Source organism: Falco cherrug, chromosome 4, assembly GCF_023634085.1.
Source record: "Falco cherrug isolate bFalChe1 chromosome 4, bFalChe1.pri, whole genome shotgun sequence".
Lineage (NCBI taxonomy): Eukaryota > Metazoa > Chordata > Aves > Falconiformes > Falconidae > Falco > Falco cherrug.
The window spans coordinates 1417656-1444105 of record NC_073700.1 but is presented as its reverse complement, the minus strand read 5'-3'; the positions used below and the strand labels follow the sequence as shown (position 1 = coordinate 1444105).

General features: G+C 48.6%; 1 protein-coding gene across 4 annotated transcripts in view; it reads right to left on the bottom strand.

Moving 5' to 3' along the window:
* The window catches only part of DAG1 (dystroglycan 1), a 53499-nt gene that overhangs the window by 26738 nt on the left and 311 nt on the right, over positions 1 to 26450 (bottom strand). The window contains exon 2 of one of the 4 annotated variants that reach the window (XM_055707521.1): positions 18155 to 18218. The exons of 1 other annotated variant lie outside the window; for it this stretch is intronic. The gene's annotated coding sequence lies outside the window, so the exon portion shown is untranslated. Of the gene's footprint in view, positions 1 to 5251; positions 5273 to 18154; positions 18219 to 25648; positions 26204 to 26450 lie in introns of those variants that run through there. 2 more of the 4 variants (XM_055707524.1, XM_055707526.1) reach the window with 2 other exon arrangements.

Sequence of the window (26450 nt, the reverse complement as noted above, 5' to 3'; positions counted from 1 at the left end):
GGTTTGGCTTTTGGAGCATGTTGCACAAGTCACACAGGAGTGCGGCGAGCTCTGGTGCGTTCTTTTACCCAAACCTCTGCCACCTACCCAGCTGCCTATTTTTTAATTAATTAAAAAAAAAGGCATAAAGCTCTTTCTATCAAATTAGCAAGCAGGAGCTATTAGAGGGGTGAAGGACAGACTGATGGGCAGGGCAGTCCTGCAAATCACTTTCTTGGGAAACATGACCATACATCCAAACCCTGTTCTGAAGGAAACCCTTCCAAGTCTCCAGCTCTGCCAGTGGAGAGCTTGGCCAGAGGGCCTGCAGCAGCACTCCCACCCATGTTTTGGCCACGCAATGGTACTGTTTTCATCACCAGAACAGCCCTGTGCACAGAGAACAGCGTTCAGGCTTCCCTGGGACATGTGGGCACTGCAGCCCCCATGCAAGCGGCTTTGGCAGGTGTTTCCTCTGGTGCAAGGAACAAACAGCCTGAGGGGCTGTGGGCATCAAACCCGAATCTGAAAATAAGAAAATCTTCAGAAAGGCTTCATAGTTGAGTTGCCTCAAAATGTTGTTTGGCTGGACTGCTTCATGGAGAGGCATCCACATTCCAAGGGTTTATAATCACCTTCTGGGTATTCCACAAAATTCCTTAGATAATAAAATATTTCAAGCAGGTCCTTGAAAGCGTTTAAGCACCATAATTTCCTATAGGTTGATGTCACAGCACCAGGGCTTTGACACCAAGCACGGGACTGGAACACAAGGCTTAGGATCTCTCCCCTGCCTCCCAGGGACTGGGCACAAGATCTGCTTGCTGCTACCAAAGGGAAGTAAAGCACAAACAGATGATGTTAAGTGGAGACACAAAACAAGGCAAGCAACACCAAAAAAAAATAAATTTTTTTCAGGGCTTCAGTTACGTATGCAGCATCATTTATATTCTTTGTGGCAGCGTAACTAAGGGCAGGCACATTCTGTTTAGAAACATCCCACCATTCCATCGGCTTTACCACCCCACCCTACAACTCCAAGCCAAGGCATTAAGATTAAACTTTATGGAGTTGCTCAGCTCTGATTTATTAGTCAGCTAGCAAGACTGCCACAGCTCTTCATTTAAATTTATTTACCACCTAGTGATTTATGCAGAGCACCGAGGGCATCAGCCGCAGACCTGCAACTTTTGATGTTTCTCATGAAAACTATTCTAAAGGCTTCTTGGCAGATCGAGACATAAATGTTCCAACTTTAACCATCAAGCATAAAATGGGAAAGCTGCTAAATGAAGCAGCATTGCTCCCATGCCACAGAGACAGAGAAAGCTTCTGGAGGAGGAATTACCTCTCTGAAGATCAGCAGCTTCCAGCTGGGCAGCACGTTCTCCTAAACCTGCAGAAATTCAGGAGTCACCAAAACCCATCAAACTAATAACCTTTTCCTGCAGGTGCACATGTTTATAGGTGCCTTCTCCTCTTGGAGACCAGGGACCAAAACAGCTGGAGTACTTCAGTAAAACTGCTCTTCACAGTAACTTCTGTCCCGAGCTGGCCAGTCTTTCGTTCACTTAAGCCCAAAAGCAACAGATCACCCGTGGCACAAGCTTACCGAGGCAGAAGGACAGTGTGTGACTTCACAGGTCCATCTGCTTCCCAGCTGCTCTGGTGCAAGATTGATTTAAATGAAAAGGCAAAGATGAGCACCTTAAAAGACAAGATACTAACACAGTCTGCACTGCATTCCTGCAGCATTAATTTCATTGCATTATCTTCCAGCTAAATTATCTTGTTTACCCGCACTACATAATTAAAAAATAACCCTCATCTGGTTTTGACCATGGCCTTAATGGCTTCAGCCAGGAGTGGGGAAGGCTGGAGCTGCTCATCACAGGTCCACCAACACAGAGATAGCGCCAGTTTTAATCCCCACCCTGCTCTGGTATTGAGAAATCAAGAGACAAATTGAATTATTTCAAGGCAAGACCAGACTACTTCACTGTAATGAATATCAGTGGAATTTACGCTTTTTTTTAACACTAACATTCTGCCCCATCCATATGGATACAAGGACCCATTCAGTCACAGTGCTCAAGTTTATTCCTTACACCAGGAACCATGCATTCAGGGTCTGGCCAAAAGGGGCCAGAGAAACTGCCCTGACAGGCACAAAGCCAGCAAGATCGACTAAATGCATTGCAGGGCAGCATGCCCCTCTCTGCAAGCAGCATGGCACTGCCCCTGCACCCTCAAAGAAGTTTCAAGGGTTGCTCCAAGCAATCCCCCTACAGTAATTCCAACACAAACATCCTGCCATTCCCAGTACCCAAATTCCACAAACAAGTCCAAAGGACTTAAAAATAGGATCAAACTGTCTGCCTCAGCCACCAGACAAGTTATTTAAAACTGGCACCCAAGGACAAAACGAGTAAAGGCAGAATGCTTACAGGAAAAAAGGGAGGCAGAGACAGAGCAAGGACAAGACAAGAGAAACTGATGTTTTTGTTTAGTAAGCCGCCACACAGCCCACACAGTGTAACACATTTGCAACAGTTACCTAGTTGGCATAGTATCTGGTATCAGCCCTCAAAAACGGTCCCAAAGTTTTGCCACATCAGAAGAATTCAGTAATTTCTCTCTTCCTCACAGGAAATCCATCTTGTTCCCAACCTTTCTGACCTATGCAACACCTGAATGTTTTTGAGGGAAGAAACCCAAATTACAGTATTTCAAATACCGTGAGCACTTACTGCATCCCTTTATTTTGACTTGCTCTTGCAGATTTTACACAGAAGACTAAAAAGACTGCCCTGCCTTCCCAGCACGCTGACAGTGTCCTACCGCTTCGTAGGTGACAGTCAGGAGCTGTGAAGGGACAGCAGCATGGACTCACAGCTGCACACAGACATGGAAGATGGCAACAGCTGTGCCCACCTCCTGACTCAAGTGGCAGACTAAAACATGAATTTAAGTCGTAAAGAGGGAAAAAAAACTGAATAAGAAGATGGAACAGATCCTGTACCAACTTCTTTCCCAATGCAAAGTAACATGGCAGAGCACGTGGTGACTTCCTACACCCTCTGCAAGAATCCCAAGAATAGGGGCAAAGGCATCACAGCTCCAATATACGCCTCAGGAACCATTCTGAGGCAATAAGGGGAAGTTAAACCAGCACTCAGCTGGGTTTTGTACCAGTTCGTGCCTGAGCCAAGCATCATGTCTTCTTTGCTCACCACATGTGCTCTGGTCACCGAAAACCCACTCTCCCCTTCATGCCTGCATCTCTTAGTCAAGTTAGGTGAACTCAGACTTTATAATCCTTCGCAACAGCAGTGCCTCTAGGCCCATAGTTTCATTACTTCAAGCTCTGCTCCCACAGGGCCATCTTCTCTGCCTTGCGGCACCCAGAGCAGAGCCCAGCCCCAGGCACAGTCTGTGCCGACCCTGAGAGAGAAATGCGAACAACTCCACTTCCCAGCCCAACAACCACCCACAATAGTCCTAAGTGTTCCTGAGAGCATGTAACAGCAAATACGTTTGCCCTTAATCACTCCAAGCCTTTCTCCTGAATCCACCCCCCCGCAAGTCACTCTTGCTTTGATTTCTGCTCAGCACCCGCCTGATCTTCGTTACTAATGCAGTGCCCAAATCCCAGTAATTAGTTTAAGAGGGCATCCCGTTAGCACCCACTGACTCTCCTCACTACTCACACAGTCACATTCCTACAGCTGTTCTTACACCGAAGTAAATCTGAAACACTTCCCAGAAAAACCTGATTGCTTATTGCTATCAAATGGCATAGGGGAACATAAACAGTTTAGCAAGAGCGTAAGGGCTGTATGAACAGAGATGCTCAAGCACCACAGGAAACATGCAGTCTTGGAGTTACAGAGAGGCCGTTAAGCTCTGAAGGTGTGTTCAGCTTGCCTTTGCTTTACAGTGCTGCTGCAGATGTGGGGAAACAATTAAAGTGCTTATCACAGTATGTCCCATTCAGCCTCCTGAGCGGGAGAGCAATTCCAATCCCCAGGTGGCAGGCGCGGCAATTAGGTACCCAGTCACGTGCACCAAAGCTTTGCTTTGCTTATGTTATTTTACTTCACTGGTTACATAGTATTTCCTCAGCTTACTGTCATTAAAAGACTGTAGGTTCAGCAATGACCTGTAAGGTCTCAGCTGAGATCCAGGTCAGTCCCACAGGATGTAGTTGCACATTGTATGGCATTTGGAGGATGCAGAACAGCCCAGGTGCAGACAGGTGACTCACAAGTCATTCAGCACAGCCAGTTATAAAGCCTGGTCACAACCACCATTTCCTCATCTAGAGGGGCTGGTTTAAAGTATAAAAATAAAAAAAAAAAGTTATACCGCAGCCAAGATCAGCCTCCAGCTCCACAGCAGCCCACCTCTGAAGAGCAACTCTGAATTGGCATTTGAGCCTCTTCTGGGCTTAATAATGGGTTGTAGGGGAAAAGCGTGGTCTTAGCAGCTCGGCCCATCCCTCATAAAGCAGGGATGCTATGCCAAAAATAACCTGGCTTACCAGTTACAGCCACCAAGCACTCACTTCGCAGGTCTCTGATCAGGGACCACAACACTGCACCACAGCATCACCAGCTGTGCACTGGACAGGAGAGGATGCCCTCCCTAGCACCACAAAGGTGTTTCACATAAAGCAGTTAGTGGTTTTTAAAGCAGCAGATAGCCAGGGTTCATTCACCACCCTCCCCAAAGGAAGCATTTCAGACAAGGTCTCTAGAGCAGCTTCGCTGAGCCTTCAGCTTTCCTGCTGGAAAGGCCCAGACTCTGCAGGCAGTTTTGTACCTGGCACTTCCCAAAGTCATGTATGACAACAGCTACAACAGCTGCTTGGCAGCTGTAGCGAGAAGCACACTATAATGATCATGAATGGTGCAGTTTGGGGACTTCCGAAATATAATCCTAAATCCAGTATTGTCCTCCAAAGGCCTCTGCTATCCTGTTGCAGCAAAGCCCAGAGCAAACAAAACCAGGTTACAGAACTGAAGCACCTTCCACAAAAAACAGGAAAAACAGCTTTCAGGGACAACAGCGGTCCCTCTCACCGCAGGGCAACACAGCCAGACTGCCACTCATTTATCCTCCAAAACCTTCTACCAGCCAGAAGCTTTGCTCAGTGCTGTAGGCTGAGCCTAAACCCCCTCTCTCGACAGCATATGTTGTTGCTTTAGGTAACACAGACAATACCTAAAACCTCAAGGTCGCAAATAATGAGTTTAAAAAGTCAGAATACCTGAGAATTAAGGTTAGCATCCATGAGCTGGTCACAGCAAGCACCACAGTTCGCTCCCATTCTCACCCCTTTGAGACAGGCAAACACTTTACCCACCCCCGGCTGTCAGCAAGCAGCCCAGGGGAGACAGGATTCCGCTCCCAGCACTGGGGTGGATGGCAGCACCTCCCTCCACCCCCCGGCAATGATTCACCCCCTCTGGCCCAGCTGGAGGAGGCCTTGGACCGACAGGACCTTTGAAAACCTTAACTTGGCAGATCAAGTCTACAAAGCCCTGGTGAACCGGGTGCCTTTCAGATGCCTGTAGCCTGATCAGATACTTGAGATATGGGGCATTTTTTCTGGGAGAGGAGATGGCACATCCTTTGCAATCAGATGGGGGGGGTGGGGGTGCTGCCCACCTTCCAGCCATTGTGCCAGACCAAGTACCTTAAGGCAAGCAGTTAGGTTCTGTTTGGTTTTTTAAATATTGACAACCTAAAGCTTTTTTTTTTTTTTTTTTTTTTTTAATCCTTTAACTCTTGGAAATGGCTGAACTGCTTTTGCTGAAAACCTGAAACAAAGGACACAGGGACACAGTAGGAAATTCCAGTGCGAGCAATTAAGTTCAAGAGTTAAATGCAACTCCACCATCAGTCTCTGCAGCAGCTGGTGTGACTGGTGTCACCGAAACCGTCACTGAGACAATCACGGCTCTTCCACGCAGGCCTGCAGAGGAAAAAATTGCTACAGCAGCTAAAGCAGGCTATCCCACACCCAACGTTTTAGGCAGAATCCACCCCAAATGGGAATTAATTCAGGGAAGACATGCAAGAGGGAACTCCAGCCAAATCACTTCAGCTGGGAGGCAACTTCTTGAGAACGTGCTAAGGGGCTTACAGCATCTGGATGTGCATGCTCCCTGTTACTGCCGCTACGCCCTGCTCCGTCCCAGCCTCTGCTTGGTAATTCCCCTCGAAGGCAGCTCCACGGGAACATTACTCACCGGCTGACCCACTTCCAGTCGGGAGCTGGGCAGGACTGCGGAGCTGCACGCTCGGCAGCGGAGCGGCAGGGAGCAGGCAGGATGCTGGCCTCCAACCAGTCCATAGGCGAGGTGCTGCTGCTCCGCAGAATGCAGTCAGGTAGCAATGCAAATAGCTCTGTGATTAGCATCACTGCTTAAATCGCTGCCTTGGCTCCAGAATCTAAACTACTTCAAAACCTGAAGGAAGCACCTCCCAAATACAAGCCCTGTTTAGGCAAGGTGGTGCTGCCTGAGCAGAGTTTGAAAATAACATTTTGCTGCTGCAAAAAGTCACATTCCCAAGATCTTTACTGCCTGCTCCCTCACTCTTCCTGCTTTTCTTCCTTGGGAAAGCTTTTTCTTTCTTCCACAAAACCAAGAAACAACCTGAAGAAAAACTACTAAGAGGACTCAGGGCAGATGTGCCTTCATATTTTTTTAAATATATCAACTACCTACCATCAGCAGTGTCCCTGTGAAGGCAAATCACAGACTGGAGATGGGTGTCCTGAAGCACTGCAAACAGCATTACCCAGACCAGCTGAAGTAGCTAGCCTAGCAAAAGAGACCACAAGTCATTGAAGGAGAGGTCTAATCACATCACCTATGTGTCTATTCCTTACTCTGGGTTTTGCAAGGACCAGCATGCAGAACTGGAGTGGATCCAAAGCACTGGGATAACATACTCTGACACAAGCACATCAGCCAGAAGGAAAGACAAGGGGCTGGGAAAAACATCTATAATGTCATTTGTGACAGCAGGTTTGCTCTGCTTGTAACATACACTGTCAACACACCCGGGAAAGCTGCTTAGAGATCAACAGATAAAGGCTTTTCACCATTCAGCCTGTTATTTCATGTAAATCAGGTTGTCCTGCTACAAAACAACATCTCCATATGAAATGCAAGGTGCTCAAAAAAAAATCTGGTACAGCCACAGCAAAAAAACAAGTTCAAGAAGTACTACTCACACCATGGCCAAATCCCTTCAGACCCACCCCCTCCCATGACCAGAGGGTCCTGCTCCCCTTTCTACAGGTGCAGGTCTGCAATCCAGAGCTGCAGTCTTCTCACTTGTGAATGCAGGTGATCTCAAATATCACCACCTTAAAAAAAATCCTGTGGGTTTTGTCCATAGAAGTAACTCCAGACTCCTCTGAGACACCAAGTCATGTTTTGAAAAGCAACAGTGCAGCAAATTCAATTAACTAATCCAGTCTGCCTTCCACTTGGGCAACATAGAAGCAAGATTTCCCAAAGCCCATACCCAAGATATACCATGTTATTCACTATGTATGCTGCTATGACCCTTCCAGCATGATCCAGAGGGTCTGCCTCTACCTCCCCCTTCTTCTGGCCTCCTGGAGCAGGGAGTCCTGCACGGAGCTGAGCGTGCCATGCCCCAGAAAAAATGGGAAAACTGCCCTGCTCTTATCTTGAACTCCAGTAAAGGCTGGAGGGGGTTGGAGAGGACACGCGCAAACCAAGGCAGAGGCAAACAGTAGCTCTTCAGAGGAATAAACCACTCGTCAGCCTGTCGTGATTGATAAGTACATCTGCCAGTCCCCACCTGCTGTTCACATTCCTGGCATTTCTTTCTGCAGCATTTTCTCCCCAAGAAGGGACCGGCTGCTTATCAACTGCTGCAGAGGAGAAAGGGAAACAGGCACGAGCTTAAGCAAAATGAAGAGATTTCAGGCCCTGAGCATGCCAGAGAGTTTTCTTGGATCACATCGGGGAACCGGCTGAAGGGGGTTTATTCCAGGTGCCCTCCCAGGTTCAGAAACTTGTAATGAGTTAAGCGTTCCCCTTTACTAATTCCTGCCATCATACATCTGTTAAATTCCTGGCAGGTAAAGCAGGAGGCTCCAGAAAAGTCTCTGCAGCCTCCAGGCCAAAGTAATTTTCTGCACCGGTCAACCACCCCCTAGAATAAAAGAGAGATACAGGCGAAAACATGCCACCCTCCCCAAAAGGGCTAAGGCTTTGCTGCCTTCCCCGCAGCGGAAGGCTGATCAGCATGGACAGCCAGGAGACCGGGCAGGACAGCTGTTCAGAGCAGCAACAGATAGCTCTGGGAGTGAAAGAGCAGTAGTTAGTTCTGGGTTTCAGCCCTGGACATGGGCTGGAAGTTCCTCCTTTTCTTCAAGTTAGTTTTAACAAGGCAAGAAGGTGAAAGAAAATACACCAGTAAAATATAATAAAGTCTTGAAGCAGAGGGGGAGCCTCTTGTTGTCAGAAGAGGAAAAAGCAGCTCTGAGGAGCTCTCAAGAGCCTGGTGTCTTTAAGATCCCAACCTCTCTGTCAAATTCGATCAAAATTACCCATTAGGATCAAATTTATTAGAGCGCATACCCGTACTGAAATCCTATCAGCCTGGTTGCCGCAGGGAGCCAAGGCAAAGCAGGGTTACTGGAGTTTGGGTGCCCAGCACCCATCTAAAAGTAATTTCCTTTCACTGAAAGATAAACACACACAACTGCAAACAAGCCTATGAGTTTTTGCTTATTTGCAGTCTTTGGGGAAGGAGGGAGAAGGCAGCAGGAAATAAATACAGCTTTCCCCATGCCTGGAAGAGAAGCAAAATGCAAACCAGGTTTTTATTTCAGACTGCGGTGGTTATTTCCATCGACAGGCAGTACCACTCCTTAAGGCAGACAGCGTAGTGGTGCCTTTATAAGCCAGAGTGAACGAAATACAAAACCCGACTTAACCCAGACGCTCCTGGGGAGGAGACCAGCCCCATGAGCTGTGGCCTCGGCAAACAGGGCATCCCAAAGCCACGAGCACTGGCCAGCCACCCCCTTTGCAGAGCAGCCTCCAGCGCAGTTTTTCAGGGTATTTCCCAAAGCTGCCACACTTGCTCTTACGAAGGACCTGAAAGTTAGCAGCAGCCAGGGTAAGGGGAGGGCAAGCCAGGTGTGAGCAGCATTTGATTAGCTGGCTAATGGGTGCAGCTGTCCTCTGGTTTTACAGCTCTTGGGAGGAAATTTAAACAGGAACTTTCTATAAATTAACTGCCCATAAAATGAGCATGTTTTCTCAATGCACCAGAAGGTCGGGAAAGGTCTGCCCAGGCCCCTGTTCCCAGGACACAGCAAACAGCCTCCGCAGTTGCGGTTTCTCCTTCCAAAGCAGGAGAACAGGGATTTAGCCCATGCAGTAGTGAGCTGGTGAAAGCACGCTCAAGAAGCAATCAAAGTCATTCTCCATTCACAGCGAACTAATAATTTATGTTTCCCCTAAAATCCCCAATGCAATCCAGATGTCTAAGTAGCCTTTGCCCCAGAAAGCAAAACTATACAACAGCCTCAGAAAGACAGCCATGGCTCCGCTTGCCGAAGTCCTCGCGAGGCTGTTTATTCTGTGGGAGTGACAAACATGTTGATTTCAACTCCTTCCAGGTCTGGAAGCTGCAAGCGATGAGATAGTTATAAACACTCTCCCCCAACCCTTCTGGCTTCCTCTTCCTCGAGAGGATTATTTAAGAGGTAAGAGTTGCCCATTAGGGATATTCTGTTGCTAAAAATGCACCCCACAGGTTCCCAGCTTTGAGGAAACCAGGAGGATTGGACAAGCAGGTGCAAACAAGTGCAGCGACCATGGGAAAGAAAAGAAATAAAGCACATTACTTAGGGTGCACAAGGAGGACTGGTGTGTGTGGGGGGATGCTCACTCCCCATGGTCACGCCAGCCTTGGGAGGAGAGCCCTTGGCAGCGAGGACACTGGGAAGGGCCATTTCACCAGGGACAGACTGGCCCGTCCCAGGAAAGGAGTGAGTCAGTCATCTGGCCAAAGGGCTGAATTCCTCTGCTAACCCCCAAGTCCACAGCTGCACCTGTCCCATCGTAAGGGTCTCCCACACCAGCTGGGGAAGGGGCTTGCAGCCCCCCAGGCAGCCCCCCTAGCCCCTTGCTCCAGGGCTGCCAGGCAAGAGCAATGGGTTTCCCCTGCTGGGGGCTTGGTGTGGAGCTCTCCCAGCACCCCAGGGAAAAGCTGTCTGAAAGACCCACAGAAACGTTTGGAAGAATTGAAAATAAGAGTTTGGGAAACAAACACTGACCAGCCATACAACTCTTCCAGGGATATTTTAAGCATTAGTATCGTTGCATTCCAGTCCCTGTGAATGTTTTCTATAAATAAGTATTTTTAAGTCACTTCATTTCAAAACTTATTAGTGAAGTGCAGTGCAATGCTTCAGATTTTAGACCTGCGTGATATCAGCCAATTTGCTACCAATTTTTAAAACTGTGCTGTGTTAGTTCAGGCATAACATAGGATCATCTTTGGGGTTTTTTTCAGGTGCTTTTCTACAAAAAGGTATTTATTTTGTGTTATAACATTAGGTGTCTACCAACACATCAAGCCCTGTAAATTAACACATCTTTATTCACAAACCAACAACGGTTTTATTTTCAAATCCATGTTTTTCTTCTTTTTTTCCACACAATAAGCAAAAGAAAATAAAGCCGTAATTCTGCATGCAAAGTAACTCTCTCCAGAACTAGGTATTTTTGTCATTGACAAAGCCACAGTACATACAACTGGCAGCGATTTCTGGGAGCTCCGTTTGAGCAGTGCACAAGGCTGCCAGGACGCAAGTACTGCACGTAACAAACCAACTACACCACAGACGTGCCAAAGCTCCGCAAAGGCCCTTCTCCTCTGAAGGCACAGCAAAGCAGTGTGCAGAGGAAAAACAGACCATCCTGCATGCAGACCTGCGTATCCTCCCTGCAAATAGGTCTAGACCCACACACCTCAAGCCAAGCACGCTGCATTCAGTGATATCTAACCCTCTCGCCTGACAGGCAAAAAGGGAAAACCCAGACACTGCAGTCGTGGTTTTGGAAGGTCCAAAGCACTAGCAAATAGAAGGGTATGGCTAAGGGCAGATCCTCCACTCCAGCTCTCCTGGTTGCTCTCCCACTCCAAGCTCCCATCCTATCAGGGATACAGGTTCCTGTGCACCAGAGGTACCGACAAAATGCAGCTTAACCTTCAGAATATAGATTTCCACCACTGCTTTACAGTACACACATATTAATATTTGCAAATAAATCCAGGCCTGCTTAATCCAAAAAACACACAGCTGTGGCCAAGCATGTGTTTTCTTTAGAGAACAGACCAGACACTCCAAGCCTGGTTGCCTTACCTATTTTTGAGAGCCAGATTTAAGTCAACTGAACAGATAACAACCAAGCTGAAACACCAGCCCTCACCACAAAGCCTCCTGCTCTTCAAGCGCTTGGGTGCTGCTGAAAGGGGGAGAACACCCCCAAGGTACCACATTTCTCCCTGCTCGCCCTGCCGGGGAGATAAGGAAAAGGCATGCCTGCTGGGGCAGGTGCGTGGGGCAGGTAGCTGCCTGCCCAGCGTTCCTCATGAGTTATCAGCTAAAGCAGGTTAGAGAAGCTCCATGATCATGATCACTCAGAAGGAACAGGGCTAGATGACCCCTCTATCTCCTTTCTCATCCTTACAGCTTAGGCTGTAAATTCTTCAGAGGCAGCTGCAAGCAGGAGGTCCTGGTGGAACACTGCTGGCCATGGCTAGCTGGGACCTCTGCAGGGAGCCACAGCAGCGGTTCCAACAACTCCACAGTAAGGATGCTGGGCAAACCTAAAAACTGTGAAACACGTTCCCTTTTTTGCACTAAAAAACTGTTTAACTGGATGCAGGCGGAGAAACCAAGGCTAAAGTGGAGTGACTTGTCTTAGTGACATTTGTCTTAGGTGTAGGGCACCCAACATGCACCACGATTGTAGGGTAGCTGTGGGGTGCGGGGATGTGCAAGGCCACCTGTACCAAGCTGAGCATGGCAGCGATACAGCCATACACGGCTGAGACTGCCCAAGTAACGGGAATGCCAGATTTGGGTATGAATGTAGCAGAGTTGAAACCGATGAACAAAAAATAATAAGGGGCTGTTATCTGGGAGTCTGTGCAGAGAAAGGGAGGGGCAGGGCAATGAAGAGATGGGGCCTGAAACAGAGAAAAAAGCAGAGAATAAGGTATAATGTAAAGAACAAAGGAAGGGTCAGTCTTCCTGTGGTAGGAGCAGGGGCACCTAGGGACAGCCAGGACCCCAATGTGCAGGCTGAAACCCCCCGGCATGCCTGGGAACCTCCCTGGACAATATGCTGGACTCACCACCCAGTCTGTGTCCAAAAGAGCTGCCTGGGAGGACAAACTAGGACAGACTCGCACCCTAATGCGAAGTGGCATGGGAGGGAAGGGTGACAGATTTGCAATTCAGCAGCATTTGTCAGATTTAGCAGTAACAATTACTAGAGTTGTAAGTGTGCAAAATGCTCTAACTGTAAATTAGTATCAGTGGTGTTTATTAGCGAATCAATTAAATAGTCAATAACTCAACTAGCTTCTCAGTAGAGTACTGCTTCATAATAAACACCACAGTCTCTCAGACCAGCCTGCACCCCAATGGGGCTGGATCAGACCAGGGCTCAGCTGGGATCTCCCAGCCTTGAAGCCTGGGCTAGCTGCTGTCTAGGTATCTTGGTTAAGCAAAGGAGCTTGGTTAAGCCTGCGTGGGCAGGAGCAATCTGGGCTGCTTGTGTTACACATTTGTACAATGCCTGACATGCAAAGGCTGCGACCCACCACTGAAAACTGTGCACGCCACCACCATGGTGTGAACACACCATTGACTTCACTTTTAATAACTTAAAATAATAATAGTAAAGAGCTTAAAAGTTTGAAGTGCTTGCATAAAGCACACATGCAATTAAAGGGACACTTCTCAACCACACGTCAGCCAGGCCAGAGAGCTGGCCACACAGGGCTGAGGACAGGACCCATCTCAGGTCCTCCCACTCTTTGAGCAGCACTGACCTAAATCCTCCCTCTTTCAGACTCTGGTGGCAGGAGAAAAACGAGCCAGTCTCATTAATTTCACCTCCTGCTGCCTGGTGAACTTCTCTGCAGAAAAAAAAAAAAAAAAAGAATCAAAGCTATGCTGGTGACCTGGCAACTCTAATCTTCTCTGGAGCAGGAAGCAGCAAACGACCTGCTGCAGCATCGCTCTACCTAATGGCCAAGCTCTGCTCTTGCTACCCAGAGCTCCTCAAGTTTTTCAGCTGGGAACTTTTTTAAAATCCGGTTAGGACACCCACCAAGGCAACTGTTTCTCTGCAGGGCAGTTTATGCAATAGAAGGGCATGTAGTCCATTGTCAGCTGGTGGCTCAAAGACTTCTTTGATATGCAGGGGACCTCAAGACCTGCATGCTGCACAGCACAGGCAACACCACCAGCTCCTCCCTGCAGCTTCCTCGGAGTGATCCAAGTACATCAGGGCACCCTGTTTTCCTGTGATTTCCAGAGTTCAACTTTATTTTTTAATCTGTTAGTAACAGTAGAAGACTATAAAAAAACCCTACACTGGCCTGAGCAGCACCAGAGTCTAAAATAAACATGCCAAGCCCTATTTGTGATGGAGTAAAAATAGCTTGTTTCTCATCCCTTCCCAGGACCTCTGCTTCGTACACAAAAGCTTCACAGGTTAACTATAAAAACACCAGACATGCAAGCAATGTCTTGATTTGAGCTTTGCACTGTTTGGAGGAGTTCAGAAACCCACCTCAGCCCCACAGTGAAGGGATGCACCCTCAAAGCTCATCTCCCACCCATGGCTAAAGGTCAGGCACTACCAATTCCCTTTAATAGAAACTACTGTCCTGAAAAAAAAACCCACCAACAAAACAAACAACCAAAAAAACCCCAACAACCCAAAACCTGAAAAAAACCCTGAACTCTACTGGAATTACATCTTGTGCTCTTTCTTGGCTGGCTACTTTTTAAATGACACTTATTCCAAAGAGCATTAACTGTACAATCTAGTGCAACACTGTGCTGTAGCTGGGACGGGCTCCCCGGGAAGCAGAGTGAGCACAATCAGCGTCTGCATCAAATAGAGAAGAGAGACTGCGGCTGGTGTGGCTCCCTGTGAGAAATGTTGCTTAATAGCAAGTTCTGCTAAATTAACTGTTTTCCAGGGCCTAAATGCATCTTGCCTGGCACCTGCGATGCTCAGGCCTGAAGAGAACAGAAAAACAAGACCTAGGAGAGCAACACTGCAGGAAAGCCATCACAAAGCTGAGTTTAATCATTACATCATTTCTAATGACAGATCACTGGGACCCACAAGCAAGCACCAACCTATTTATGACGTGGGCTTAAAAAAGGACCAGAGGGAATCTGCAATGCATCTGAAACCTGCTGGTATTTATACATGCACTAAAAGGCACCCAGGGGAGCACGCCAGGCACACACATCCCCAGCCCCGTGGGCAAAGCTCACAGGAGCCACCAGCCCCAGGAGCCTTCCCAGAAATGGCTGGCAGCCGGCACATCTCCCTACAAGGCACTCCTGACAGCGGCACATGCAGCCGTCCATCTGCTGCCGCTCTCCTGCCTCACCACAGCCCAGGAGCATGCACCAGGCTTTAACCCGCCCCAGAGAACACATGGCAGGCACCAGTTTAGTAGCACCCCTAGAGACCACCTTCGCCAGCATACCCACCGACAAACACCATGCTCCAGTGCTGGCTCTGCATTCACCATTAAAATTCATCTCCAGAAACCTGGGCTCAAATTGAGGCAGCATAAATTAAGTAGTGATTTGGGGCTTTGGGAGAGACACAGCGACATCTCAGAAGAGCTCTTACCACAGCCACACTCATTTTAAGTGACAGGGACAAGAAAAACAAATTTGCTTGCTAAATACTCATTTTGTTTAACTGGTTGTATAGAAAAGCTCAGTGTTTGTATTTTAGATTATGTTCTTAAACATGCCCACTTCATGCTGAAGGCCAGCACATAGCGAGATCTGTCACACAGGTCCTTGAAGTTTCCCACCTCTTGAAGTCAATCTTGCACACTGTCTTGAGTCAAAGGCTTCAAGAGATGGGAAAGCCAGTCTCCTCCCAGCTACTTCTTCCCATTATTAATTACCCTAGTAAATAAATGTGAAAAAAGTGAACCATTTCCAGGTTTCACTCTGTCTGGCTTCTTCCTCCTGCTCTGGTTATATGCACGCTTTCATCATTTATAGTCAAAATCCTTTCAGAGAACCAGGCTAGTGATCTGGAACTTTCCAGCTTTCTTGTCCCACCTGCCTACACACTCTCACTGAAAAGTCACCTCACCAGATGCTTCAAGGTAAAAATCACAGCTTGTCTTATTTACTTTAATATTTTGTGTTAGCTGTTACATAAATACTGCTGCTCTTAAAGGAGGCTTCTCTCAAGTCCCCTGCTCTCCTCACCTGCCAGCACTTCCCATTCTTTTAGCTTATTCTGAAAAGGCAGGACTCCTAGAAATAAATCTTCTTCTTATCTGGTAGGCACTAGTATAACAGCCCAGCAACTAAAGAGGCACCAAATAACTGACACACCAACAAACTCCCCCCATATGCGCAGCCCAGGATTCCAGCTCGTACTTCCACCCCCCTGTGCATGCATTACAGCGATACTCCTGTCCCAGACGCAAGGCAATGCACTGCATCATGCTTCCTTCCTACCCCGGTGCACTCTTCCTCCTATTCAATGGCTCACAAAGATCTCAAGAGATCACGCAACATGGGGCCCTTAAGCAGCACAACTCTTCCACATTGGCAGAGACTTGGAAACTCAACATTTTGTAGAGAAAGGAATGGCTGAACCTTCTCCCTGACTCTTCCTCACAGAGCAGATATGCCCTGGCCTGCTTGAAGACCCACAGCAGCATCACAGCCAGCTTCACGGTCATTTTAAGATGGTGTTACTTTCAGAGGAAGCATTTCCACCTCTCCCATCCCTCTTCTCTCTTCCCTTTGTGCTGGTACTAGCATTACAGCTGCACAGAGAAGTGGATGGGGTAGCTGACACACATTAAAGAAACCCAGCAAGAGACAAACAAGAGGGCAGTTTCCATCTGGTTTGGCTTCCCAGCTAGATGTGGGGTCTGCAAGATGACTTCTCTTTTCCCTTACAGCAGTGAGAAGGAAAGGCAGGACACCCCCTGCCAGCAGCACCAGCTCAAACCAACCAAGAGGCTGAGCATGCCAAATCTGGACCCTGTAAAAAACTGTGCCACGCAAGAGCACTACACTAAGTCACCAAAGAAAACCCAAACAATTCCAAAAGATAAGGAGAAAAAGAAATTAAACTGGTTTCAGCTGGACATTCATTTCCCACTATTGTCCTAACCAGCATCTAAGCAGCACATACTGACAGCAAGGGCCATCTCCCACAGCCAGCTGCATCCTGGTAGCAGGCAGCACAATTCCCTTACAGCAGAAGTCTCTGACTGGATCTATTCCACATTAATAGTCAGCTCGAGCACTTCTGGGCAAACTGCAGCAAGCAGGCGAGTGACCTGACGCAGGTTTCTTTTCAGCCACTAAGCCACTTTAAAAGACATCTAAAAATACATTAAATGCTTTTCTCATGTGACTTTTCTATGCAAGACACTGCTCTAAAGTCTGCCAACAGCAAATGGAACGAGATGCTGCTGCAAGACCTCTTTCCTGCACGAACAGCCTCCGCATCGCCAACTTGTTTGAGTCCAGGAGACCAGCCTAAGATAAAAACCTGGAGCATTATGCAGTCTGCTCGGCAGCATCAGCTATTGATGTAGCACCATTTTCCCCAAAGGGCTGTGCTTCCGTTCAGGATCATCACCCAGATGGGGAGCTGCAATGTTTTGCCTTGTTTCTGCTCCAGAAGGATCTTTAACTAGTTACACCCAGAAGAGTTCAAATGTATACTCCTCCCAACCAAGCCTCAAATAGAAAAAATAACTTCCCAGCTCTGCTGACACAGGTAATTCCTCTCCATTGAGGAGAGGTGAGGTAAATAGGACGACAGTTTGCCTTTGAAAGTGCTTTGCAAATCAGCTCAGCTGGCTGCTACCACAAAGCCCAAGCAGGAGAACACTGGCCACTTCAGTTACTCCAGCTGATCCTCAAGCCTGTCTCCTTAGAGTACATTTGCATCACCAAGTTTCCCATCAAGACTCTTCCTCCGCTCCCAGCGGGGAGCAGACAGCTTTTCTGCTCTTTTGAGATGCAGACCCTCAAGCTTACAAGTTTCTGTACATGCCTGGGTCTGCCCTGAACCAGAGCAGACACTGCCACACTGGGAAGTTAAAGGTGTCTGCTCCTGGACCAGTTCAGGCTGCAGAGCCAAGCCTTCTGCTTCTGCTGACACTGAGGGTGACTCTTCCTCCCTCCAAACTAGACACCTATGTGTGCCCAGGCAGCTCCTAGCTTCGGCTGACCTTTTCCAGTTGGCACAGCTTACGACTGCTGGTCCCAAACAGGGCTTAGAGTCAGCTGTGCAGAATTTGCTAAGAAACATCATCTAAGTCACTGCTTAAAGAAGAATTCCACCCCTAAACACTTGCATAGGGAGTCAGCTTAGCTAGCCTGAATTCCCATATATGACCAGAAAATAGGACTTCAGCGTGTGAAGCACTCTTTCTCAGGCTCTCAGCTGGAGTGACCCAAGCAGCATACTATACTAGTCCAAAAGACACTCACAGAGAAGAACTCTGCACCCAGCCTTGCTCTCTGGGATCTCCCTCATGCTGGTGGTAGACTGCTTTTCCAGCAGGATCTGAGCTGACCAGCCCATCACAGAACACAGGTATGCACAGCCAAGGCCCCAAGGGCAGAGGGCAGAAAAAGCCCCTATTTGCACTACCTCATTTTCATCTTAACTTCATGAAAAATCAAACCCTAAATCTCACTGACTCCTCTGTTCTCTGCTTTTCTTTACGGAGCAGGGGAGAAGTTGCCTCAAATGATCTCCCGAAGCATCCTATCAAGGCAATGCTTTTCAACCAGCACGTGAACAGACTCTAAGAAATCCATAAAAGGTGCAAAAAGGCTTACCTGAAGTCAGCAGGATTAAGTTCGCTATACCAAGTTATGCACCACCAGGGGAAGCTTTAGGAGTCTGCAATTCAGAGAAAAGAAAAAGGCTGGAGGCTGCTGAGCTGGGTCACACCAGAGCAAAGTGCACAGCACCAGGATGCACACGGAGGTCTGCAGGAAACAGCTTCTTCCTGTGACGGCAGGACACTACCACAACCCCTCTCCCCTGGGACAGCCACAGGCCAGGCACAGTCGCCTGCCAGACCAGGCTGAGCTCACAGAGCCACATCCAGTTTGCAGATCAAAAGTCACCGAAGCGCCAGCAAGCGATGCACAGCTCTACCTGTCCCAGCAGGTCCTGGCTCCAAACTGCTGCAGCCGCTGCTGGGGCAGGGGGAAAGCAGGAGGCGGAGGCAAGCAGCACTTGCACCATTTCCACTTGACCCAACAACTAGGACATTTCAGGAGCATGGCAGGCTTTGGCATATCAGCTCAGACCCAGTGGCAGGGAGAAGGAAGAGGAGGGTCTGGTACCAGCGCTGGGACAATGGTTTGAGGGGAGGGTGGTGACTGAACCACATCACAGGTCTGGAGCACTGCTGCTAGACTCCAGAAGCTCATTCGCCTCTGAACGAGGCTTTTAAGCAAACCTTCTCACGCCTAAATTAGCCATGGTAATCACAGAGTACTTCACTCTGCCACGTTCAGCAGACAGAATCACACACAACTTTTATCCCGGCTTATCACCATTACCACACAGGGGAACAGCACTGCCTTCTCAATGCTTTAAGTCCACAATATACAATTTTACATCCTTGCCAGTAGCAAATGAAGCCCTCTCATCCTAGCTTCGATTACAAGGTTTTCATGATGCTATAAAGCTGTATTCTTACACTTTTCTTACAAACAGTTTACTACCAGGGGTTCATGGGGTTTTGCACTCAGTACTATTACAACAGGTTACCTTAGCTTCCTCTACATGTTTCTGAAGGAGATCTGTATTTATTCTCAGCAACTGTTACTCTCAGCAGATCAAACTACTTACCCCTCCAAAGGCCCACCACACTGATACTCAAAGAAAATTGTATTCCACGATGTGATAAACTGTTTCCTGAAAGAGCAACCAGCACAAGGCTGCTGGCACCCAGATACACATAAAGCACCAGCTTCACAAACACCACTGGAAGCACAAAATTCCCCATGCAGAGGACAGTTTCATATTTTGGCCAAATAACTCACTCTGGGGAACTGATACCATATAAAAACATACAGCACCATGGGACAGACTTTTGATTACAAGGGATCATTGGTCCAAGTCACTTCCATATTATTGCCACAACAAAAACATTAGTACCCAGCCTGAAAAACACCTGATCTGACCTGGACACTAATTAAAATAAGGTTTACTGCCTTATTCCTGATGCTTTACTCCACACAGGATGGACAGATCCACATTGTGACCGCACTCCAAAGCTTGCAAAACCACTTACGCACCCCGTATGACAACTATTCTGCACACAAATACCACATGGCAGAAGCTTTAAATGAACTCAAAGCAAGAGCTAATGACATCAATGATACAAGTTGTTTGCTCCTATTAAGTTCAGTACTTGCCAGTACTACTGAAGTTACACTTTCCAACACGTCTTAAAGCATGTGCTACTGTACAGCCTGCAGGAAAAAGGGAAGATGCAGAGGACTTTAGGGAGCAGACAGGCAAGGGGGTTTTGAATTTAAGGAAAAATACTAGAGGAAGATTCTCCCTTTGAACTGGCATAGTCTCACCCTCGCCTCCAGCCAGTCTTAACCCTGTGTCTGTAGGGGTAGAAGCCTAATTTTTGGAGAAAGAGAGATACGGCTACACTGATTCTGTGTATCATCCCAAAAGGATCCTGCAAAGTTTAATTCAGAGAAGGTTTTAGAATAACCACCTTTTATTCTCTAATGCAGGCCCCAGGCACTATCATAAAAATTCCACTAGAAACATTTCCTTTGGGCTGGGAAAACACCATGCATGGTCTGCCATGCAGGAATCAGCTCCTACAGCACAGAGCTTACACTCCACAGATGTCAAGACCTAATTAGAAAGTCTAAGAGACATGAACAGGGAATCATTGCAGCCTCAAATATTCATATCATTGCTATCCCAACATCAAAATCACCACGCCAGATTTTCTACTGGCATCAAACTCTGTATTTGTAGATGACTGCAAGACCATTTTATTAGAAGAACTCCCTACTTTGGGAAACTCTCAGAGAAAGCAGATCTAGAGGGAAGGTCTCTTCCTTAGAGGAAAAAGAGCCCCAAAGCACTCGGTATCAGGACACTTACCTTTTTCTGCCTCCTGGCTCAAAATGCCTCTCACTAGCCACCTAGAAGCTCACATCTATGTAAGACCTTCCTGTAGCAATCCCAAGACTCACAACACAAAGATAACAAAAGATCTCACCTTATGCTTCTACGCATTATTTCAGCAATATTTAGAGAAGGCCTGATGAAACTTTCCCTTGCTGCAGAGGAAACTCTCAGCTACAAACCAATACCGAAGGGCTGCTTTAGAGAATGAGTTCACGGAAGAGGCACAGAAGCTGTACTGGAAAGACTCGGCAACTATTTCCACTCTGATTAAAGTATATGAGCAGCATCCTGGACTGCTGAATAACCGAGCACTAGAGACAGGGATCATTTTTAATCAACCACTCCTAGTCCCTCTCCCCTGTAATCAAAAAGTCCCCAAAAACCCACACAACAAAGAACTCCTTTCAAGGCCTCATGGGAAGAGATGCCCTTCCCAAAGAGCCTGGAAGAGTCCATTTGGGGGCTGATCTTGCACAAGAAAGAGGGAAGAAGCCTATGCGACAAGAAGCAAGCAGTGCCACAAGCAGCAGCAAGGGACCAACAGCATAGGCAGCCCCCACGTCACGATCTGAAGCTGTGACAGTGGCACAAGGCTTTCCCATCACCTGTCGTAATTCAACACTCAAGCTCATCCAAAACCAATCCTTAGCCCTTGGGACTGATATAAAATGATCAGTATCTGCTACAGGAAACTCTCATCAAAATTACTGAATGCTAATCCCCACCCTTAAGGAACACACTTCACAGAAGATTAAGCTTTCTGAAGTCTAAATGTACAATCTAGTTCAAAAAAAGACCCAGTGTGAATTCATTGCCTATATGCATTCAGCACCCGCGTGACCTGTAACTATGCTAGAGTAAACTGAAACCTCTTCCATAATCACTTTTTCAGCCCCTGAGGAGGGACAGGAGGAATGCTGCTCATCAGGTCCTTGCCAAGGAGTATTTGTAACATCAAGTACTGCAGCAAGAGGCATCTAAGCCAATTTGTTGGAAAGCTCCGAGGAGCCAGTAACCAAAATATTTTTGAAGCTGCCCATGTAACTCTCCATGAATTGAGCCCCTCTCAGGAAGCACGGTAGAAAATACACACTGTATCCTTATTCAGGGTTGTAATGATGGCAAATGCCACAGCTGAGCACTGTGGTGAGACCACGACACAAGAAAAGGGGAAGAAAGGAGAACCGGTCAGCAGAAACCTTCATTCAAATATACCTTTACAGGTCAGATGAGGCTAGCAGCCTGTTTTTCTAAAGAAAAAAACCCAAAACAAGCTGCGCACTGTCCACCAGCAGGGCTGGGACAAGTTCTACAGCTGTTTCCAAGTCCCACTCTGCGCATGAAGGTCTGCCAGAGATAATGTACTTTGAATCCCACCAAGAATTACTCTCTTGGCCTAGAGGATACCTGCAGGACAGTGAAACTGGGCAGACAACTCAACCCTGTAATGGAAATATCCATTACAGCTAAGAGCACCATCCTAAGGGAGAGGTCTGCTGATACAATGGCTCCCTGCCTCCAAGGATGGTCCAACTCCCTTCCTGACCACTTTGCTAAGCCAGTGAAGAAAGGGTCTAGCTGAAAAAAATAACAGTTTTATGCCAAGTTAGCAAGATCAGTTGATCAATGCATCAGCTCAGCACCACAGCTGGCATGTGGGAGGAGGCAAGAGGGCACAGCTGAAAGCAGGGAAAGAGAAGGGCCCTTTTAAGAGCATGAAACCATGAGGCTGGCTGAGGCAACCACTCGTCCTGAGCTAACCCTCACGCTCCAGCACAGGGACCATGCCCACGTCTTCCTCCTCCTCCAGTTTTGGCTTTGCTTCCTATCCACCTGCACTGCCAGGGTGCTGACAAGCTCCTTCCATGGACAATCCAGGTTACTAAATTGCAGAAAGTTAACCCAGAAATAATAATAATAATAAAATCAATTCAGCAAGACAACTGCAAACACCACAACTGGGTGTCCAGAGGTCGGACCTCTCCTCTCTGGAAGCAGCAAGCCTTATACCAGCTGTCATCCCACACAACTTCACCCTCTGCACCTCACCCTGGGACAACCGTGGTGGCACTGGGACCGATGTGGCCCAGCAGTGACGCAGCTCAGGGGGCCACATGGCAGAACACCATTTGTGTTAAGGTTTTGGGAGGCTGCTGTGAGCTCCCCACAGTCAGACATAAAAGCCACAGTAAGGAGCCATGGGAGCACCTGGCAGCCCAGCAGCCCCCTCCGGCTCTCAGGTCCCAGCACACTGCCCAGAGATGGAACCCCAGCTGTGGGAGAGCTGCAAGGCTGCACTGCTGTATTGAGCAAAGATTCTGGGTAATTCCCTAGCGTTGCATCAAACCTGGCTCCCAGAAACCAGCACTGCTGGGCTGAGGTGACCTTGAGCAGGACATGGCATTCGTAAACAGGGTGCATGCCTAAGGGTGCCTTACATCACTTGCACCCCAGCTATTATCTCAGGCAGAAGCTACCATCAGGCAAGAAGCTCCAGCTTTAATTCAGGCCATGGTTTCAAGACACATCTGTCCATCTGAGCAGGTCACCACTGACAGAAGAGGGAAGCCCCCCATTGCTTCCCCACACCCTGAACAAAGCCATGCCACTCACCTTCCTCTGTCTCTTCCTCATCAGACACCCAGAACAGCTCACAAACCACAAGCAAGAGCCAGGGAGCTTTTTGCTGGTCCCCAGGCGAACAGCTCATGGGCCCACCAAGCACCTGCAAGAGGGAGGGAGTGGGCCTGCCTGGCCAGGGGACTGGGACCATCTCCTTTGGACAGCGTTGCGCCAGCAGATCAGCTTGGATGCTCATGGAAAAAAACAATGACAAAGAAAGTGGTAACATCAAATACAAACAACCATCTTTCCCGCTGGAAAACTACAATTTTATCCCAGAAAAGCTGAACCAGAGACAGTTTAAGCCAACGGATAAGTGCAGGGAGATAACAGATAGAAAAAGGCACTAGGGCTAGGAAGTGCACCTACCTAGTGCATTCACGCAGGTTAATATGTTAACTTTCCATGCAGCAGCACCTTAGCAATTTGCTCAGTCTCACAGAACAAACCCTAAAAGCATAGGTTCTTCAGGTTGATCTTTTATTTTTCACAGCTTAAACATGGTCACAGTCCTCTGTGAATTGGGTTTAAGGTACAGAGCTCTCCAGACTACACAAACATTCTAAGAACAAACATTTTCAGCATACCAAGAGCTCAGATATGCTAGGTCAATCCAACTATGTTTATTTGTATTTCACCCAAATCACCACCAAAGTACTTGGAGCTCAAGGAGCAACAGCCTCCCACTGATTCAGCAAGAGACCAGAAGTAATTGGTAGACAGTCTACAAGCACCACAAAGAATGCCAGAGGCATTTATTTACATGACCCCTGTTTGCCCAAGGAGAATTCAGAGTTTGCATTTTCCTCATTTAAATTAATCATTACTAGAATTAAATCCTCCGTACTATTCCTCAGCTAACAGGAGTAAAGGCACAAACCATCCAAAATCACCCCCACAACAAAACTTTTCAGATAGCTGTCATTGCTGAAACGAGACAGACTGTTTTACTCCCATCAGCTGAAGTTCCTCCCCAGGCTGGCACAGCACATTGGTATCTCTTCCAGGACAACTCTCATTATCTGTCCAAGGGATACGAGAAAGGCAAGGAGACACCATTCCCATTGTTGAGCAACTCCGCTCCTGCCAGGGCAGAACCATCACACCTTCTCTGCCAGTGACAACACACTGCACCTCACACCTGCGCTGCAGACACAGGAGCATGGAAATTCCCACAAGGCCTGGCTGCTGCAGCCACACAGTCCTCTTCTCCATCAGACCCGAGCGGTCCACGACTGGTCTTTAGTGCAGAACATCAAAGCACCTCTCAAGTCTTGTCAGCTGGCACACTTGCACAAGTCAGCACGCAGCAACGCTCCCTCTGACATTACCCCCTCATTGCCAGAGTATAGCTCTGCCAACAAGAGACATGTGAAAATTCCTTCAAAACAGCTGTCCATGGAAGACAAGTTACGGTCAGAGCTTTGAACCAATTATAACCACACACTTTGCAGTTGAAGCTGGCAAAATGTCTCACGCTCCTGTCATGTGTCCTTCTTCATTTCTCGTAGCAGCCAAGCCCAGCACACCGGGCAGCGAGAGACGAGAGGGGAGAGAAGTGGGTAAGCAGCACTGGAGCTCACAGCAAGTACAAGGCATTTCTAAAAGCAGACAAGTGCTCAGGGTTAACAAACCCCATACGAAACCTACTGGTACACAGTGAGGCACAGAACACCTTTACAGATATCAGCCCCACAGCTTTTGCCAATTCTCCAGGCTCAGTATCAACAATTACACAGAATTTACCATTCTGTTTACACAATGCTTAAAGAAAGGGGTATTTCTAAACTAGCACGTGCTGTCAACAACATCTTCTAGTTATTCAAGGATTTGTGCCAGCTCCCAAAGAAGTGAGGGCAAACTCCTGCAGCAAGAAGACGGCGCGACCTGGAATCAGCCAAGCTTTGCTGATTACTCCTCTGAGTAAACAGTGGTGTTCCCAGCACTTCAGCTTGCTCTCAAGCTTCTTCCGTTGGCATACTACCCTATATTTAGGATAGAAGAGCGCAATGACAAGCATTGGGAAGAATGAATAAGTGGTTTAGGATGCTCAGTATAGCAGCAGAGACTGCGTGAAGAAACCTATGAATTAGAAACTCTTAAAAGTGGGAAAAGGAATCTGTAGCTAAGGACTGGAAGAGACAGCGTTCCATATAGAAAGTTAAATAACAGATTTTGTGATGAACGGTACTGCCAAGGCAAGAGACACTAGCAGTCCCTCATGTAAACAGCGATGGGCAGTGGAAAGAAGCCTTTGCCTGGAGGGGCTTAGAGAAGACAGGTGAATGCTTCGCCTTTTTGTATAAAAAGAGGGGTTTAATCCCATTTTAGGCAGGTGAACAACATCAGTGCCATCTTCCCAGGCCTAGAAGCCCAAATATCCAGGACCAAGAGACACACAGCACGTCAGTGAGTGACTGCAAGCCCTACTGCGCAACTCCCACATCCCCCTGCCTGCACCTTCTTGCCCCGAGCAGCAGAGACCTGTAGAAACTCTAAAGGTACACACGGGAAGTTTCCAAACTTCAAACCTGGGGCAAAACTCGCTATATTCAGGCCCGATGACTTGACAGGCACTGGAGACTCCTGTGAGCAGCTTCGCCAGCCTGTTGGTTCTGAGGAGCCAGGGAGGCCACAGGGACTGTTCCGCATTTACGCCCGTTTGTGCGGCAGAGCTACTCGCTTGCGCGGAGCCGCCCGCATGGCCGAGTAACGAGAAAAGTTTAAGTGCATGTGTGCGGGCGGGGCCTGGCCCCAGGTGGGCGCCCCCAGCCCCCGAGCGGCCAGTCCGGCCGCAGGTGGGGCCGAGAGCCGGGGGCTGCCCGGTCGCCCCGCCCGCAGAGGAGCGCACCCGGCTCCGGCCGCCCCCCGGGGCCCGGGGAGAGCCGCTGGGCCGGGGGGGCGAAGCGCACAGGGGCTCCGGCACACACCGCCGCGACCCCACCACGGCCAGGCACCGGTGGCCGCCACCTCCAGCACCTGGGCCGCTCCCAGCGTCCCCGCCGGCGGCTGCGGCGGAGCCCCGCGCCTCGCCCGGTACAGCTCGACCCGGCCCAGCCGCTCAGTGCCCGGGGCCCGGCCCGCTCCGCCGCCCGCTCGCTAGCAGGGCCGGCCCTGCCGGGCACCCCCGGGCGCGGCGCCCACCAAGGCCGGGGGGAGGCCCGGCGGCGCCCAAAGAGCGGCCCCGGCGGGGGCCGGGCGGCGGGAAACCGCCGAGGAGGAGGGAAGCGCGGCCGGCCCCCGCCGCCAGCACGGGCCGCCGCCCGCGCCCGGCCGGCCCCGGCAGGCCGCGGAGGGCGCGCCGGGGCTGAGGCGGCAGCGGGCCGGACCGAC